Source organism: Rissa tridactyla, chromosome 1, assembly GCF_028500815.1.
Source record: "Rissa tridactyla isolate bRisTri1 chromosome 1, bRisTri1.patW.cur.20221130, whole genome shotgun sequence".
NCBI lineage: Eukaryota > Metazoa > Chordata > Aves > Charadriiformes > Laridae > Rissa > Rissa tridactyla.
Genome location: NC_071466.1, coordinates 185,131,488 through 185,149,202, shown reverse-complemented (window position 1 = coordinate 185,149,202; position 17,715 = coordinate 185,131,488). Strand labels below are relative to the sequence as shown.

The window sequence follows — 17,715 nt, the reverse complement described above, 5'->3', positions numbered from 1 at the left end:
TTCAAAATTATATAAAGGAGGAATTTACTAATTTCAGTACCTGTATAATAGATTCATACTTTCAGGTTCGAAAGTGCCAGGTACCAAACATTTTCTGCTGAGGAAGTGTTAAGTGTGTTGTTCTTTTAAAATCTCTGCCCATGTTCACTAGCATATAGATGGATGAGCATTAGTTTCTCTTCTCTTCTCTTCTCTTCTCTTCTCTTCTCTTCTCTTCTCTTCTCTTCTCTTCTCTTCTCTTCTCTTCTCTTCTCTTCTCTTCTCTTCTCTTCTCTTCTCTCTCCTCTCCTCTCCTCTCCTCTCCTCTCCTCTCCTCTCCTCTCAACTCCTATGCCTTGATGAAAGGAGTGTGGGCACCAGGATCCCCACAGGAAGAGGAAAAGGAGCTTTAGCAAATGGGGGTACATATTGCCATTGAGGGGTTATGTATGTTGCTTGCATTTTAAGTACTTGAAATTACTTAACGTCTCATCTAGATCCTGCTTTGTGACCAGTTACTGTTTAAGAGCCAAATATGATTATAATCATCAGTTAAAACACACCATTCATCCTTAATTTGCATTCAATTTAAGGTTTATCAAAATTTCTTGATGTGTCAAGGAACAAAACAGGGCTGACTTGCTTCTTAGAAGAATTGTGGACCTTAGAGAGTAAAACAGAAAAGTAAATGCCTGGCAATTCTTTCATTCAAGTTCTGCTCTCATGGATCATCTCTCTTTCTGTCTCTCTGTACGTACGTGTGTATTTACATACAAAAGGAGAGAGCGAGTGAAAATGCCTATTATTACTTTGGCTGCCATCTAGTTATTCAATTTGGCAGCCTTTTGGAGTCATGAGGTAGAAAGAGTAAAACATGATTTTAAAGCTTCATGTCCCATCTGTTTTTAAATTATATCAGCTATTTCAAATTTTCTGTTTGTATTCCATAAAAAGTGACTTGCTCTTTGGTGAAGCTGTCTTTCATTATGCTTTTTATTTCTTTAGCTCGTTAAATCTGCCACCTTTTGTGGCTCAAATACGTTCTTAAACTTCCAGAATTTGCAACGGACCTATTTTTAGAAAAGCTGTAAACCTGATGGAGAAGGTAACAAATCAGTATGCATGTTTAGCCCTCTGGCCAGATGAGCTTATAGAGCTTCCTGTGTTCATATAAAGGATATATTTTTCAAATTTATATTAATGTAAGTTATGGAGCCAATGACTTCACAGTCAGAGCAATAAATGTCTAAATGGTCTTCTGCAGGCAGATGTTCCCTTGCTCTGCTCATGCCACGAGTCAAGCAGAAGCTGTGTGGCCCCACCCAATAGACTACCAAGCTTGTGCAATGTGCTTTAAATGCACCCACAGAGCTTTAATTTCATTCAAAGCATGCAAAGAGCAAACTGAGGTCTGCCTCTGTACGACCTTGCAAATGTTGCTGAGCATATTATCTTGAGTCTCTCTCTGTGTTAAGTAATTAATTGAACAAATAGTACAGTACTGTGTTGCCACACACAGTCTTGAAATATTGTAGTGTCTCTATGTAGACGCTGGGAGAGAGTGAGTCAAGCCTGGATTGTCCAAAAGATCTCTGCTTTTGCCTTGGAGTCCTTCAGAGAGAATAGGTTCCCTTCCTTTTATAGACATGCTTACATCCCATTTTTTAAAAAACACTAAAAACATCGGATTGGTAAGACAATTAGAAAATAAGTTATTGTTTTAGCTAAAGGAAATCACATATGCAGTCAGCAGGGCAGCCAGCAGTAAAACTGGACCCTGACCATAAATTTTAAAGTTAAGAAACAGTTGTTAGGTGGAGATGCTGTTTATCCTTTTTTGGGTCCAGCTATAGTAGAAGGATAATCTTTTACAAAATAGAAGAATCTCACTTGTGCTAAGATGGCCCTAGAGGCATCCCCTCCTTCACCCAAAGGTGGGGGAAGAGGTGGAAGCTCTTGAGTGGAATAGAAGCTCTTGTAAATAGTGGGCAGGTGCTGCTGGAGAACATACTGAAGAGGGAGGATTGGCAGTCAGACGTGTCACAAAACGATGGAAAAGGAGCCAGGAGTTTCACATTAGAAATAGTCTTCATTTAGCACAAAGACAACTTTGCATCTGACCAAAACACACATTGCACGTTTGATGCAGAAACAGATATTTTTACATTGCTTAATCCAACATCGGTTTTTGGCATATGCTTATCATGCAAAGTGCAGGTTTCATTGCTGAAAATATTTGGAATTTGGTACAAATCTAGCAAAAGTTTCCGTACATTCAAGTAATGTTTTTTAAAGGAAAACCCCCTCCCAGTATTTCTTTGCCACCATCTTTAATACGTGACCATGTTGAAGAGGTTATGCACATGCCATGTACAGGAACTGGTGGTGCCTGGCTAAACTAGCTTGGCAATAGGCAAGTGTGATCTGGCAAAGAACAGACGTTTCTTTTGCTAATGAATCAGCACGAGCACTTTGGTTTGGACAGAAACAAACTGTAAAATGCCAGCTCAGCAGGAGCACTTCCTCGAATACATCAAAGCTGTTCCTTTCTACATGGCACAGCTGAGTTCTTTCCAAGAATTTATAGGCCAGTATTCTTGCTTTTCAGATGTTTTTAAATGGGTACAAATCCCCTCTCCTGAATGCCCCAAAACAAACAGAAAGGGTTGTAAAAATTAGAAGCATCAAAACATTAAGATCATCAGTCATGCAAAGCACGAGCACAGCTGGAAACAATAACCCCTTGAGATCTTGCTTATATCCTGACTATATTTAAAATATAGATGTTGCTGTTATTTCTGGGGAAGCAGATATGTTAAACATTCTTGTTTTCTCTCTCTGGTTACTTACAATAATTTTTTTTTTCATAATGTTTAATTTCCTCTATAACTAAGCACTAAGGTACTACCTACGTTATTGGAACGGGACAGATTTCAGCTGCATCAGTAACTGAGGGTAGTTTTGCCTATTTCAGCAGAATGTGATAGAAGAATCAGAAGTAACACGATAACTGAGTGATGACATCTTACAGCACTTCTGAGGCTATGGACCAATTCTGCAGCCATCATTTGTAAAAGAATAGGAAAACAGCGAGTCAACGTGTTATTAATTATAAAAGTGTAGTTGCGGTGCTGTGACTTTCCCCCACGTCCCAAGGCAGGGCAATGGCAATGAATAGAGAGCTATGAGCCCTTGTGAGGGACAGCCCCAGCACACACAGGGACATGGGGACACTGAGCATGTCCATCGGCCCCATGGCCTCAGCTGGCTGCAGGGCAGAAGCACGGGAGCGCTCTCAGCCACAGGCCATTCCCCAGCTTGGCCACTAGATAGAGGAGACCTGGAGGTGATGCCCCTCTTGTAGGTCTTCATGGTTTGTTCCACACTTTTTGGACAAATGGTGGCACTGGCTACCTGTTGTGAAAAAGACACAAATAGTGTGTTGTGATGGGGACATCGGCCTCATAGAGAAGAGCTCATAGGAGGTTGCTCTCTCTCTGCATGTGTTGACAGAGGAGATGGCAGAGCTGAGCAGGGTTTCTGGCCAAGCCAGGCTGAATTTTCATCTAAATCCCTCAACGGTGTTGGCCCTTTGTCTTAACTTCAGCAGAATTTAGGACTACTGGATCAGACCCAGACATGGTATGGATTAGCCATCTTCTGCAAAGGAAAGTATTATATTTTTATAAGAACCAGAAGTATCCGTTTGTAAGAAGTAGGAAGGAAAACTTGGACATGTTAACAACTGGGACAAGGGAGGTCCACCTGATAAGCTAAATCATGTACCGTGATTTTCTGGTTTTGCTGTTGATGTATAACAGTACAGGGATAGTGATCCCATCAGAGCTGGGGGAGGTAGATACCATAGCCAGGCTCCCTGCAGAGAGCTCTGGGTGAAAAGGAGAAGCTCATTGGCTTGTTTCAGGAGTGGTCAAGCATCCAAGGCTGCAGCTATTGCAGCTGATTGCCTCTGAGGTCTGCTGTCAGAGTACCACCTGTGGCTTCAGATTGAATTTTATAGGGGACACATCACTCCTGTGTCAAAGAAGGATCCTCTGACAGCTCCGGGGAATAAAACAGCTCCTACCATTCCTGGGTGAGCGAAGCGAGCACTTCATGAGGTGTAGAGGACTTGTCTTGGCATCGCAACTGGCTCTGCTGAGAGCACCTCAGCTAATATTTATGTGCTAGGAAGGTCTAAAAGATGGCCTGGAAGATGGGCTGCACAAAGATGTCCTAGAATATACATGAATATATGGAGCAAAACAGGGAATAGCAGGATGGAGGTGAAAATGGAGTGCTGGGAGGAAGAGAGCTCTGTGAGATATTGAGAAGGGGACACCCAAGGAGAGGATTATTTAAAAAAAAAAAAAAGAAGTACACCATAAAATATGCAGCAGAATGGCAGAAATGCAGCTGAGAGGATCAGAGCAAGACTGAAGCAAGGGGATTAAAGAACAGAGAAGTCATAAGGAAATGAGGTAACTAATAAACATATCAAAATGCACAGGGTAGGAAGTACATTGGAAACACTTAGACAAAGGGAAGACAGTTAATCTCAGGAGCAAGGTACTCTTCTCTAACCCTGACTTATTACGTGACTTTTACCAAGAGTCCCAATCCTCAATTTCTCTGCATGGAAAATTCTATTGGTGTTGTTACTATAGTGTGTGATAAATTCCTTTGTGCTCGGATTTATTACTCCTAACTCTGATTGCTCAGCTGAGATGTGAAAGTTGGTGGCCAAGGGCGGCTTCTGTGGTCACTATGGTGGGTATTTCCACAGTGTGTTTCAGGTCTAAGGTCCCTCTCCTTGGAGAGAGCACATAGGCCACGTTTACTCAACAGGCAGGAGCTTGAGGAAGGTGGCTAATGCAAGCTGGGTTGGACCAAGGATATTACACATTCAAAACAGTGCTGTAGGCTTCCTAAACCACTCACTCCAGCTACCTACGATCTCAGGACAGGAATTACTGGATGATTTGTTCACGTCAGAGGTCAAGATGATGAGCATAATAGTCTCCTGATCACAAAACTTTTGATTTGTGCAGAGGTCACCGATGCTCATAATTCGAAGTGTCTGCGAATTTTTTGTCAAAATGATTCCTTAGCAAAACACATGTTCTTTTCCTACTGATTTTTTTTTCTCTCTGAAGAGAAAAGTAACCTAAAGACTTGCCACTGAGAAACCCGAGACAGAATATTTCTACTTGTTATACTAGTGCTGGGAGTTTTCTTTGACTGTTTTTAATGGTGTGTGGCAGCTGCAGCTCAAACTCATGCACCTCAAGCTCCTAATCTGAAGATCAGCTTCTTTTAAAAGAAGCAGGAGATGCTCTGCTCTGACAAACCTGCAGGACATGGCTGTAGGAGAACTGCAAAACATATGGACTGGACAGGAAAAGGGAGCATCAGGTTTTCAAACTATAATTTCCAAGGTTATTGTTTTTTTATGATTTATGATTAATTTCTGAATCAATTCAACAAAACTTTTTCTGTTTCTGAAGTGAATCAATGATAATTTTTAATACCTTAACAGCTCATTTTCATTTGGAACAAAAATAATTCTGGAATTTCCCATGAGACAGAATCTGTAGTTTCCATTCACATGACTCTTGCATTGAAGATGCTATTAAAGTTCAAGGTATTGCTTAATAAAAGAATGACAAAGAAGGTATCTTTAAAAACTTTCAGATATCTTAAATAAACAAATAAATGTTTCCAAATTTAGGGGGAACAGAATGAAAAGCGCTGTGAATATGCCTCATGCTGTATAATTAAGTCCAATCAAGGATGTAAGAGAGGAAAGTGGGACTCTGTCTACATGCAGAACATGGTTCAGATTCTTCAACTGACCTTAAGGGCACTCAACTTCAGTAAGAGTCTCCTGGGTGGTTTGGATCTCTGGATGTCCTCTTCCTGGCTGCACCCATAATTATCTCTGCAGAGTAATTTAGCATCTACCCCTTTTCTGAGAACATTTGGGGTCCAGAAATGAAGTGAAGATCCTAAACTGGAGACATCCACAATTCTTCCAATTCTTCCCTTCCTTTCTACCATTAATCCTTTATGTTTTAACAAGCACTGAAGTTAATACAGCCTACATTCTTTCCTATCACACTGGGGCTCTCCTCTCTCCTTTCTTTCTCTTGAATAAAGCAATCTATTCTTTCCCATCCATAATCTTGTAAATCAAAGGGATAAATGTCAACATGTACCGTAACCAAGTATAAACTTCCATTTTTTAATTAAACAGGATTCTGACATTTGGTTTGTAGAAGTGTTTACTTGTTTTTATTTATTTTTTTAAATATGTGAAGGACGTCAACTGCTTTTATGTTATTTTTAGTAGAAGATGAATGGTACCACAAATAATCTCTAGCACAAAATATTTTAGATGCTATTTCGTAGTTGAATAGGAAGAGAGTTGGGGGAACAATACAGAAGTCTTGGCATTTAAAGCTTTTAGAATTAAGAGTTAACCTCTTTGGTAAAGGTTTCTATGCACATAAATCATGTTTATGTACCTTTTCCAATTTAATTGGGAAAACCAGTTGTAATTCTGTTGCTATCCTCTCTGCCATTTGCTTATTACTATTAATTATATGAAGACATTTATGTGAAACACAGAAATATCCATATTCCTAATAGCTGATAGTAAAAATAAGCACCACTCTTGGAAGGAACATAGTCTCTATTTCAGTGTACAAATCCAGGTATCTCAGTAGACAGGGCAAAGTCACCCTAGAAATGCCTCTTTCAAGGTGTCTCACACCTTCTTTTGTGGTGCAAAAAGGAAGTAGTAAGGCACTAAACCAGACAAACCAGTGTTCAGATTTGTTAAGTCACTTGTCAAACTTACCCTGCCTGACAAAACCAAGCTTCTTTTAAAATTAAGTAATTGCAAGTATTGACAGACATGATGATTGTGGTTTTTGGTATAATGACTTTACAAGAAGTGAGAAGTTTGAGTTCAGATCCCTACTTAGCTGGCTGTCTACTAAGCCGTGATCAGTCTAAACCCCAGTCAACACCCTACTGCCCAAAGGCAATTCTGATGACTGGGTATAAATCATTGCAAAGGGAGTGGAAGGGCAGAGAGGATCTGAACAAGATCTTCAAGATATTTAAGACCAATGATCTTAAAGGTATTTTCCATCCTAAATGACTCTATGATTCTGTAAGATTTGTTGAAGCAGTGACATCTTGCAACAAAGGATGGCTTTTCACTGGCCCAGGAAGAAAACAATAAGTAGAGGGGACACAAGAGGGACCTGGAATCTGTATTCCAAGTGCTTGACTTGGGATTATTGCAAAAGCAGTGCTTAGTGCAGGAGCTGTATTGTTCACACCCTCATTTTCTTAAAATAGACACCTAAATAGGCATTTAGAGTAAATCAGATTGCAGTCCTTCAATGCATTAATTCTCCAAGTACAAAGAAGGGGCAATAATAGCTGCCCACTCACAGAGAGGAGGTGAAAATAAATTCTTGAATGAGTTTGAAGCTCTCAGGTAACATTCTGAATTTTTCCACAGCAGTAGTTGGGAGGAAATTAATCAATCTGTCTTTAGATAAGGCATTGAATAAGTGGGCAGCTAGTAAGGATAAAACAAAACATTGAAAAACTGCTCATGGTTTTGCAGCAATCTGTTATTAAAAAAGTGTATAAGTGATAATACTGTGACAAAGACTGTGATATGATAAAAGTCTTTACTAGCTAGAAGACACTATTCTCTTTAGCACTTCATGTCTCTGAACAGATGAATGATCCAGGTTCTGTTTTTCTGAGAGGGCTACTTAATGACTCCTCTGTTAGAATATGTTCCACTATTGGTATTTAAAACCAGACAAATGTCCTGAAGATCCAAAAATATGTCTACGTTCATATCCAAAAAAGCTGGTTGGCACACTCCTGTCAATGTGTTTTTATGATAAACTACTTATGTAAAGTGACAAGCAAGAAATTATAGTATCCCTGCAAATGGATGGAGGTTGCATCTTTTTCAGTATGAAGTCATCTCTTTGTGTGACTGCACATGCCTGCATTCTGATATTTCCTCTCACTCTGCCATGTGGTATGTATTTATGAGACATATAAATATTTTATCTGCTTTTAGACCTGAGTGGTCAGATAAGAGGCAATATTTAAGGATGTGGAGGGTCTTGTGACAGATGGGATCACAGATAAGAATAAAAGGTGCACAAAGGAGCTACTGAATGGTCAGAAGCTCCTTTTGAGAAAGGGCATGACAGCGTTGCTGAGAGAACCACCCACTTCCAATTTCCTCAGCATTTCATGAATGACCTTGTTTATAGAAGTGCTTGAAAATTTTTGACCAGTCTCACTTGTTGGCACACAAATTAGAGCTCTACATTCATAAACTCTGTTTTTTTAAAATTTCCTTTAGACGTTACCCAGAACACTTGTCTATATCTGTATTTACTGTATACCAATAAATACTTTTTAGTAGCCCAAAACAATTTGAGTAAGCAAGCAGGAAACTGGGATCTAATACAATTTCACATTCAATAAATTAGGTGATTCTCTTGTTATTTTTCATCGGGATAATGTTTTCACTGGTATATTTATATTCATTTCTATTAATTCTTTGAGAACTGTCAGCAGCTGCCTGCTGTCAGATAGACTTTGGGTTTCCTTCATTTGAAGGTCCCCATGGGCAGTGGTTGCCCAGGAGCATCTGAACTCTCCTCCCTGGAGGTCTCAGAGGAAGGGGCATCAGGAGGAAGTGCTCTGCAGGGTCCAGCTTCTGGCTGCTGCGTGCCCTTGTGTGAAATGACGTGAGTGGCCAAACTGACTTGGGAGACAGAGCCATCGCTACTTTGGTAATAAGCAGCTCTGTCCCCTTTTTAATGCCCTCTGCCCAACTGACAGATGATGCAGTTTATTTGTTCCCCCAGTGTCTCAATGATGTAAATCTCTGATGAGAATGAGCTGGCTGAAGTCTTGTTCAGATAGGGTAGAAAAGATACTGGTGGATGGGGAAAATAAATGACTTTGGATATCAAGATATGCTGCAAGTATATTCTGCTTACTATGCATTTGTTTTGTTGTCCTCAATGGCTCCCAGATTCCTAGACATCTTCAGTGGCTAAAATCCTTTTTTTAACTCACCTGTTATTATTTACAAAAGTTTCAATCTAACATTAAGCTCACCTTTGTGTATGTGTTGTCAGGTTGTTGTGTTTGCTTTGGAGCTAACCTTGCCTGCCACCGAGCTAAGCGAAAGGTTACCCAACAGCTATTGAAAGTTTCTTCTGGCTGACTGGGATTTCAAAGAGTAGAGAATTGCGCTGGTTATAGATCCAATATACTTCAATCCAGCTCTCATTCTGTCATTGCTGGAGTGGTAATACAGAACAGCTGAAGTATTTTTGTTAATACTTTTTATATCTAAAATCTAGATATGGGATATTTGTGGTAGACAGATCATGTGATTTCACTTTACTTGTGGAGCCACCGGAATTTCCTCATCCTCAGAGTGTGATATAGAGCTCATCCTCATCACCGGGGTTATGTGTAAAGAGCATCTGGTGTGCATGAAGAAAGTGTAGAAAATTCAGTCTTCTGTGCTTCTGTTTGGAAATGAGCGAGTCACGACTCAGGAGGAGAGAAGACACCTCGGGGAGACCAGTTCACAGGTGAAGGCAGGAGAGGACTGTAATTCCGCACTGGAGTATCCTGCAAAGAAAAGAAGATGCAACTAATTTCAGGTGCATGGTGTTAAGGGCAATTTTCTTTGTTATTATAGAAAGTGGAGATCAAAGCACTGTTAATTCCCAGGAGAATTTGTTTACTTTTCTAATTTTTCTCTGAATTCATTAAAAGCAGCTCTTCATAGAGTAGCTCTTCTCAGGTATCATAATGTCTCTGATTCAGCATGAAAAATGAAGTTTCTAACCTGACAGAGCATCAACTGGTAGCAGCAGGGCAGCTCAGCGATATTTCTTTTCACCTCTTTTGAGAAAGGGGATTCATTGTGTTTCATTCTGTTTGTCTTGTTTTTTCCACTTTCTCCCTCAACAATTTTTCCACTACTTCATTCTGGTTTGATGTCTCTGTGCTGACAGAGAAGTTAAGATTGATGACCTCTTCTGTTCTTCTGGTCAGAGAAGATGAATCAAAAAGTAAATTGTTTTACTAGTTAATAAAAACAGCCCACTTTTTTTTTTTTTTGGCAAAAATAGCATAGAGCAAGGGAGTTCAGGGAGCAAAGATCGTGGAATGACAGGGGAGGCAGTTGGATGAAATCCGGTGGTGGTGTTTGCTAAAAACTGAAGGTGGCTCTGGGCATCTTGCCAGTTTGCTCAGGCTGAGATTTAGCTCTCAGCTGAGGAGGAACTATCTGAGTCTGTTAAGTTCATAATGTAAACGGATGTTGGTTTGGTTTTGTAACCAGAACTAATACGATTTTAAATAGCCAAGCTATTTTTACTTTTATAATTGACCCTGGGTATACTTCTTGTCTTCTTCCATTCAATGTCAGTTAAGTAACATGAGATCCTTGGAGACCAAGATATAGTTGTAGATAATAAAGCCATTAAGCCTGCCATTTTTTGGTTTTTGATGGAAAATGCTTCAGAAAACTAGAAAACAACCAAACCAACAGAATAAAGCCATGTATTCCTATGTATTGGTAGAAAAATTGCTCCTATTTTGGGAGAAAACCTAGCTCAAAGATCTCTATTTGGAGCAGTCTTATCAGGGATGATTTGCTGCAGACATCAGATTGCTGCAGGATTTGAGATATCCCACTACAGATATCAGAAAGAGCAACCTTGGGTTCTATCATAGGTAGTGTGTCCTCGTATCTCTAGTAGCCGTGACAGTAGTCAAAACCCTGAGGAACTTCACTGGGCTTCAAGCTGGCAGGAAATGTCCGTGCAATCTGTGGCACATGTTAAGATTTTCTTTCTGGCCTTCTTTTTCAAGGACTGAAAAAGTTTCCAGGGCCTGGGAGGCAGCATGTTAATGTATGCTGCATGTCCTCCAGAAAGAATCCAGTACCTATTGTCCTCAAAGTGGTGGTGACCAGGCAGGGAGGATGCTGTTCTTCTATTCCCACATCTTCATGTAGTTCAGCATGCAGGTGCACATGGTTTGTGTGTACTTGTATTGTTAAATTATGCATTATTTCCAGGAAAATCTTCAGTGGTTGTAGATCTTGTTCAGCAGATACGGACTCTACTTCTATCCCTGGCCACAGTAGCCATGTTGTTACACCCATTTCACTCACTTGCCCCATCCTGTTCTACCCCAAAGCAAGGTTGAGCCGCAGCTCCCACCTACCAGCTGTACCAAGAGCCCTTTGGTTCTCCTCTGTCCTTCAGCTTCAGGCCTACTCGTTACTCATCAGGTCCCTCTTGAACCTTAGCGCTTGCCTGTTTCCAAACTACTCTCTCTTCTGAAGCCACTTTTAAAAAATAATTTTCTTATTTAGGGATGTGCATGGATCTGGTGATCTTTTAGTGCAAGTGTGGGGCAAGAACCTATCCATACAGATGTGCTCCCTTGCTAGCTAGGAGTACTCATGTAGAAGTGCTACTTAAAATTTGCTGAGGGTCTTTAAATAGAAATATATTTATGTTTACGAGCGGAGATTTTGATGTGTTTCTTCACGGTCTGAGCATATGCATTTCGAGGACAGTAAAGTGGGGTCTGATTAAATTCCATGTGAATGTTTCAAGTTCTGGATTAGTGCTGACATCTGCTGTTTATTCTTACCATATACATGAAACACAAGGCAGGGAATTGCTGCCTGTTTGCTTTTTACTGTCTCAGTTCCATGTTTTATTTCACACAAGGAAACATGAATAGAAATCACAAGATACAGTAACACTGTAGTCAATAACTATTCCCATGGGATTTTGAGACATGAAGTAAGGAGCTGATAACAAAACTGAATTTTTATCATTTTGAATGATTGTTGATGCTTTTAAGCGGGGAAAGGGCTTGAGATAGGTAGGCTAAGGAATGAAGCTGTCTATGTACAAGGTGGATACTTAGCCTGGAAGCTCCTTAGTGCAGGGATCAGTTTTCTGTTATCCATTTCTACAGGAGCCCCTAAAATGCAGGCGTCCTAATCCACAGCAGGCATAGCTGGCTGCTACCACAGGGTGAAGGGGTTATGGCAGCAGTGCAAGAGCACCATGTCCTCGTCTTCCTTGCCTGCTCCGAGTCAGACCCGTCAGCGCCAGTCCAAGGAGTGTCAGCTGCCAGCCTGGCCACAAGCATGGGTATCAATCACTCTGAGTCACCTGGGCAGGTGTCACCACTCAGTGTCACTAGAACCTGCAGGAAAGAACTGCTGGGAGACACCAGCTCTTTTCATATAGTTTATTAAACAGCTGTTGTGGCCATGTAGTCATTGCTGGGCTGGGCTGGATCAACAGTGTGTGATGTGCTTTGTATTGCCGGGGTGCCTTGACCCCTCCTGCTCTTGCCAGTCATCCACCCTTCTAACCTCACACCAAAAAATTGTGTGGGATAAAACAGTTTTAGACAACAAGATTTGCATCGTGATGAGGTCATCATTGTAACAGACATCACGGAGAAGATAAGCATGTGCGGTTTTGTGGAAATCCCAGATTTATCCCATTAGCGCAGCACATGACACCACTTTATGTTTCCGCTCTCAAATGAAAACAAATCCTTCACTTACTTAAACAAAGTGACCCCATGTACTGACCCAAATACAACAGTAGCAGCTGTCAATTGCATTCCCTTTAAAAGGCATTGGAATTAAGCACACGAATATTCCCAGTTTTAGGATTTGTTGCCTGTGTTAAGTATCATGAGTCAGAGAGGTGCAAAACTTTCAGGTTGGTTTTAAAATCAGAAAGGCTTTAAAATAGCATTTGGATAGTTTTTATCTGTGTTGCGATATTTCAGTCCACTATAGTTTCCATTTTCCAAACTTTTCTCCACAACCATTGATCTTGCAAATCTTGTAATTTTTTTTCCTTGTCCTTTTTTTCCCTGTCCCATGAATGCACGATCTGGGCTTCTAACAGATTTGCAACTAAACTGGAAGAATTAGCAAAACAGGGCTCCAGCCTTCCTGAAGGATAATGCTAACTAACAATGTCATTGCTGATGGTCAGGTTTCTGGAGTCTCTGGCTTTGATTCTATTAATGGATTTAAGGAAGAAATTATTTACTCTGAGGGTGGTGAAACACTGGAACGTGTTGCCTGGGGAAGCTGTGAATGCCCCATCCCTGGAGGTGCTCAAGATCAGGTTGGGCAGGGCTTTGAGCAGCCTGGTCTAGTGAAAGATGTCCATGTTCATGGCAGAGGGTTGGTCTAGATGATCTTTAAAGGTCCCTTCCAACCTAAACTGTTCTGTGTTTCTATGGTTCTTCAATGATTTCCAGTGACTCTGGCTGAAATCAGAAGGGTTCCCTCAAGAGAAAAGATATCAGCAGGGTACAACATTGAAAAAAGTTTTGTCATAAATGCAAGGTAAAGCCAAAATATTAATCCCAGGAAAACCTGGGGATTTTTAGCATGCTTTGCACTACAAGAATAGGATTTGTATTTAATTTCTTAAGAGAGTGTAACCATTAACTTAGTGAGATAAAAAGACAATAATATGCCTGACAATGAAAGTATTTATCTTTTTTTTTTGCATATGAATTAAATTAGCAAATACAGTCAGTTGCAAAATTGTTATTATTATGTAAAAGTAGTAATAATGAAGTTTAGAAAACTCATTTAAGTTCTATGACAGGTGACTTTACTAGTGTAAATTAGAAATAAGTAGATGACAGATGATGTTAATTGTTTTGGACTGGAAGAGATCTGGGCCTTTAAATGACAACCCCAGTGAGTATGAGTAACCTCAGAAGTCACTGAGGTTTTCATTAACCCAAAGCTGAGGCTGGCACAATGCCTCCTTCCCAGGCCCACACCGGGACCTGGCTCAGGCTCTCTACGCCCCTGAGATCACGGGAGGGCTGGACAGATTTCCAGCTGCCCATGAGCCCCCTTGAGAGGTTTGTATGGACCCAGTGTACTGGGCGGCAGGGAGTTACCAGCTTTGCTTATGCAGCTGAAGGTTTCTCTGGGCACACACGACCGTGGTGCACTCGGGTTCCTTTCCCGTGGCACCCCAGGGATGGTGTGAGTAATGGGAAGCAGCAGATCCTTGCCTTGCTCTCAGTTCCCTCCCCACCAGCAGCGCTCCCTGTGTGCGGGAGGCAATTGCTTCTCTCTGTCAGTACATCAACACGCTGTTGTCTCCTGCAGGGGGGATGACAACGAGTAAGTTCCTGCATGAAGGCATTTCCGCTGCATTTTAATTGCGTGCAGCTTCGGTAAGTTACATGAGTTACTTTAGTTTTAATGACATTGTGTGATTTACTTCGCAGAACTGAGGAAGCTACTGAGAGCATGAGGGCAATTACAAATCATACCTAGGGGTTCAAGGATAATTTGGGTCTTCAGTGCTAGAGAGTCTTTGCTATATTAAGAAACAGTGATTTATTTATTTTTTCAAAATCCTTTTGGTTAAACATCCCTGCCATATCCCCAAACATGTTTTTCATTTAGCACTCAGAAAATATGTATCTTCTGCCAATTAAAATTTTTGAGGTCGAATTCACCTTTGGCTGAATTACCAGTTCTCCAGAAGGTGCTTGGATGTGATTACATTATTTTGGCACGGCTATGGGGGCTGGCGCTCTCTAAGTGCTACCTTTGTTGTGACTCTGATCCTTAAAATGGGACTTGACATTTGTGGTCAGTGAGAGAATTTGGTGGAGACCTGGAGAAGTTGCGAAGTATTACAACAACTGAGACAGTCAATGACATTCACCTGCTCTGATGCTTCTGCATTATTCATAAGAATCCAGGGATAGGGAAAATAGAGCAGAGGCTTCAACAGTCTGCTTATCTGATGCAATCTTGTTGCAATCTGAGGTGGCCACAGCACTAAACTATAAACCAATAAATAAAATCATGTTCATAACCTATTTTAAACTCCTGTTAGTTTAACAGGATTTGATTGAGAAAGGTCTTCCTGAAAGTGTTCACTTGCAAGTGCTTGTAACTAATCTAGCCTGCATAAACGCCTTCCCTAAGGCTGAGCCTCAGAAGGGTCTCCTATAATCATGTTCCCGATGCTCGGGAGTGCTCAAGGCCTGTTTCCTTGTCAGAATCCTCATGAGTTGCAATATTCCCATGGGAGCAAGGATTAATCTTAGCTCTACTTCTACACGTCCCACTATGCTGACTGCTGTGTAATTTGTCAGGGGCAGATTGCCATTATCCTGATTTAGGCAGGTGGTTAGTTCTTCCCTCTTTCTCTTTTTCCCATTTTTACTGACAGACCCTCACATGCAATATCCCCTTCTTGCCACTGCATAGAGGAGATGGTTCTTATTAATACTAAGGAGGGATTACTGTGAGGAGCAACATGCAGAGGCTGTATTGCTGTGAGGAAGGGAACAATCTGTTCTCTGTTACTGCTGCTTTAACACGAGTAGTGATGGGCATGTACTGCAGCAAGAAAGATTCAAGTTAGACATTAGGAGTGAAAAACCCCCCTTATAGGGGCAAGGACAGAGGAGTGCTGGAATGGATGACCTTGAGAGATGGTGGTGCCTATGGAAGACCATGAAACCAAGCTGGACAAGCACTGTTAGGACTGATGTGGACAGTGTTGGTCGTGCTCAGCTGTGGGTAAAGGGTTGGAATTTTTAACCTTTCTAGTTCCTCTCCACAGAGGGATTACTTTGCCATGCAGAGCTTGGTTTTGGGTAGGTAAACTCCCATTACTTCTGCATGGACTTTGATACCTCTGTGTTACTGAGATTGGGTCTGGCATTCATGATCACCCAGGTGGATGTCAGCTAACACTTACGCTCCTTTCCTGTCCCTTTACACAGCCGGTGCGGTGCTGCAGCAGCAGGCTGTCAATGGCAGCTGGGCGCACCACATTTAGCACTTTTCTCCTCTCTACAGTGAAGAGTTTACTAACGTGTTCCAACAGCATAAAAGCAGGAGGAACCAAACTCTTAAGTAGGAGGCAGGAAGAACCATTAGTTAGGAAGCACAGCAACTTGTGCAATCTTGATTAAAATACTGTGCTTTTTCAAACATAATGCTTTGCAAACTGTCTTTTGCTCTTATAAACTCTCTTATTTGTTTTTTCTGCAGTTCCTACTACAACGATGCTCTGGAGTGTTAGGGTACTCCTGCAGTAAGTTAGAGTGAATGGGAGCATCCATGGATATATTACACCTCTGCGCCATCCCACTACAGTAAGACACCTTCTAAGAGTGTGAATAGCTGCTCCCTCTCCTTTTGTGTTTGCTCAGCTAGGTAGCGGCTTTTAGCATGTATATCAAGCTAAGCAAACAAAAGCACACAATAAATGTGGTCTACATATGATATAGTTTCTTCCTGCATTTTCAGGTTTAAGCATTAACTGCACACAGCCAGGAAGGAGTAAGAATATACAGACAGGAAAAACTACCACTGAATTATTATGCAAGCCACCGTAGCACCCAGGGTCACTGCATTTTTCAAAGGGACTTTTAAAATGCTGCATCGATACAAGCGACAGAATACACCCAGGATGGGAGAGGGGCTTCATATGTATCATTTGGCAATGGCGTATAAAGGGTATAATATTTGTAGCAGCTGTTAGGTGCTCTGAAGCTACACTACATTTATGGAATTTTCCATTGAGCTCTAAATATTCAGGTCACATACACAGTTAAATTTCCAGCAGTGGCAGTACAGATAAAAGCACTCCAACCGTATGCCATAATTGTGCTCTATTTAGAGAGTGCAGCAACTTAGGCATTTTCACAGCAGTCGTCTTAGATACGGTATACATTCTGCTTTATAAATGCCAATTCATTAGCGCATGTAACACGTAGCATGCTGCTCTTAAAAAAAAAAAAAGGAGAGTGCCATGTTTCAGTGAGGAATAAACATACAGGAAAAAACCTATTACTTAGAAGGAGGAAAAGAAAAATGGAGAGAAACGCCAAATTCAGTTTCATCTTTTATACCAAGATCCATAGAACATCGAAGTCCATTTTCTAAGAGGTTTCATATAAGAGGCAGTAATTTGAGTATCCATAAATTAATATTAAAAAGACTTAATTGATTGGAAATTTCCACTTCAGGATATTGAATTGCAGTATATGAAATCTGCAACAGAAAGGACATATCATGAACAGGACGTGATTTTATAATACAGTGAACAAGCATGTGTATTTTTAAATTATTTGTAGTGATGCTAATCTAGCTACAATTCCAGGCTGCAAGAAAGACAGCACTATTTTAATGCTTCTTCATGCTAAAGGTTTTTTATATTCAGCAAACACTAAGCTAGCAAATCTGACCAAAAGCAGATCCTAAAAAAAAAAAAAGGAAAAGTCATTCTGTCGCTGCAATGAATTAACATAAAACACAGAGAAGAAAACACTGGAGCTAAAAAATGCATTTTAGTGGCCAGAAAGGCCTGTTCACCTGTTGTACTATCAGTTTTGAGAGAACCAGCATAGCTACGTGAGATCAGGTATTCATGAAAAGTAGGTCAGCGCAGTCAATCGGATTGAGTTCCCAGTCTTGCTAGACTTATGAATAAAATATTTTGTACCTTTTTCTACAGCTGTGCTCCATCTTGAACAGCAGATATATTAACCTGTTTTAAGATTTATTACGATTGCAAAATATGTCCATGACCAAAATGAGGATCA

At 40.8% G+C, this 17,715-nt stretch overlaps 1 long non-coding RNA gene across 3 annotated transcripts in view; it reads left to right on the top strand.

Annotated features, from left to right (window-relative positions):
• Positions 1 to 17,715, top strand: part of LOC128912515 (uncharacterized) — a 58,075-nt gene that overhangs the window by 25,186 nt on the left and 15,174 nt on the right. For all 3 annotated transcript variants that reach the window (XR_008467655.1, XR_008467654.1, XR_008467653.1), the window contains exon 4: positions 16,160 to 16,263. This is a non-coding gene — a long non-coding RNA (uncharacterized LOC128912515). The remainder of the gene's footprint in view (positions 1 to 16,159; positions 16,264 to 17,715) is intronic.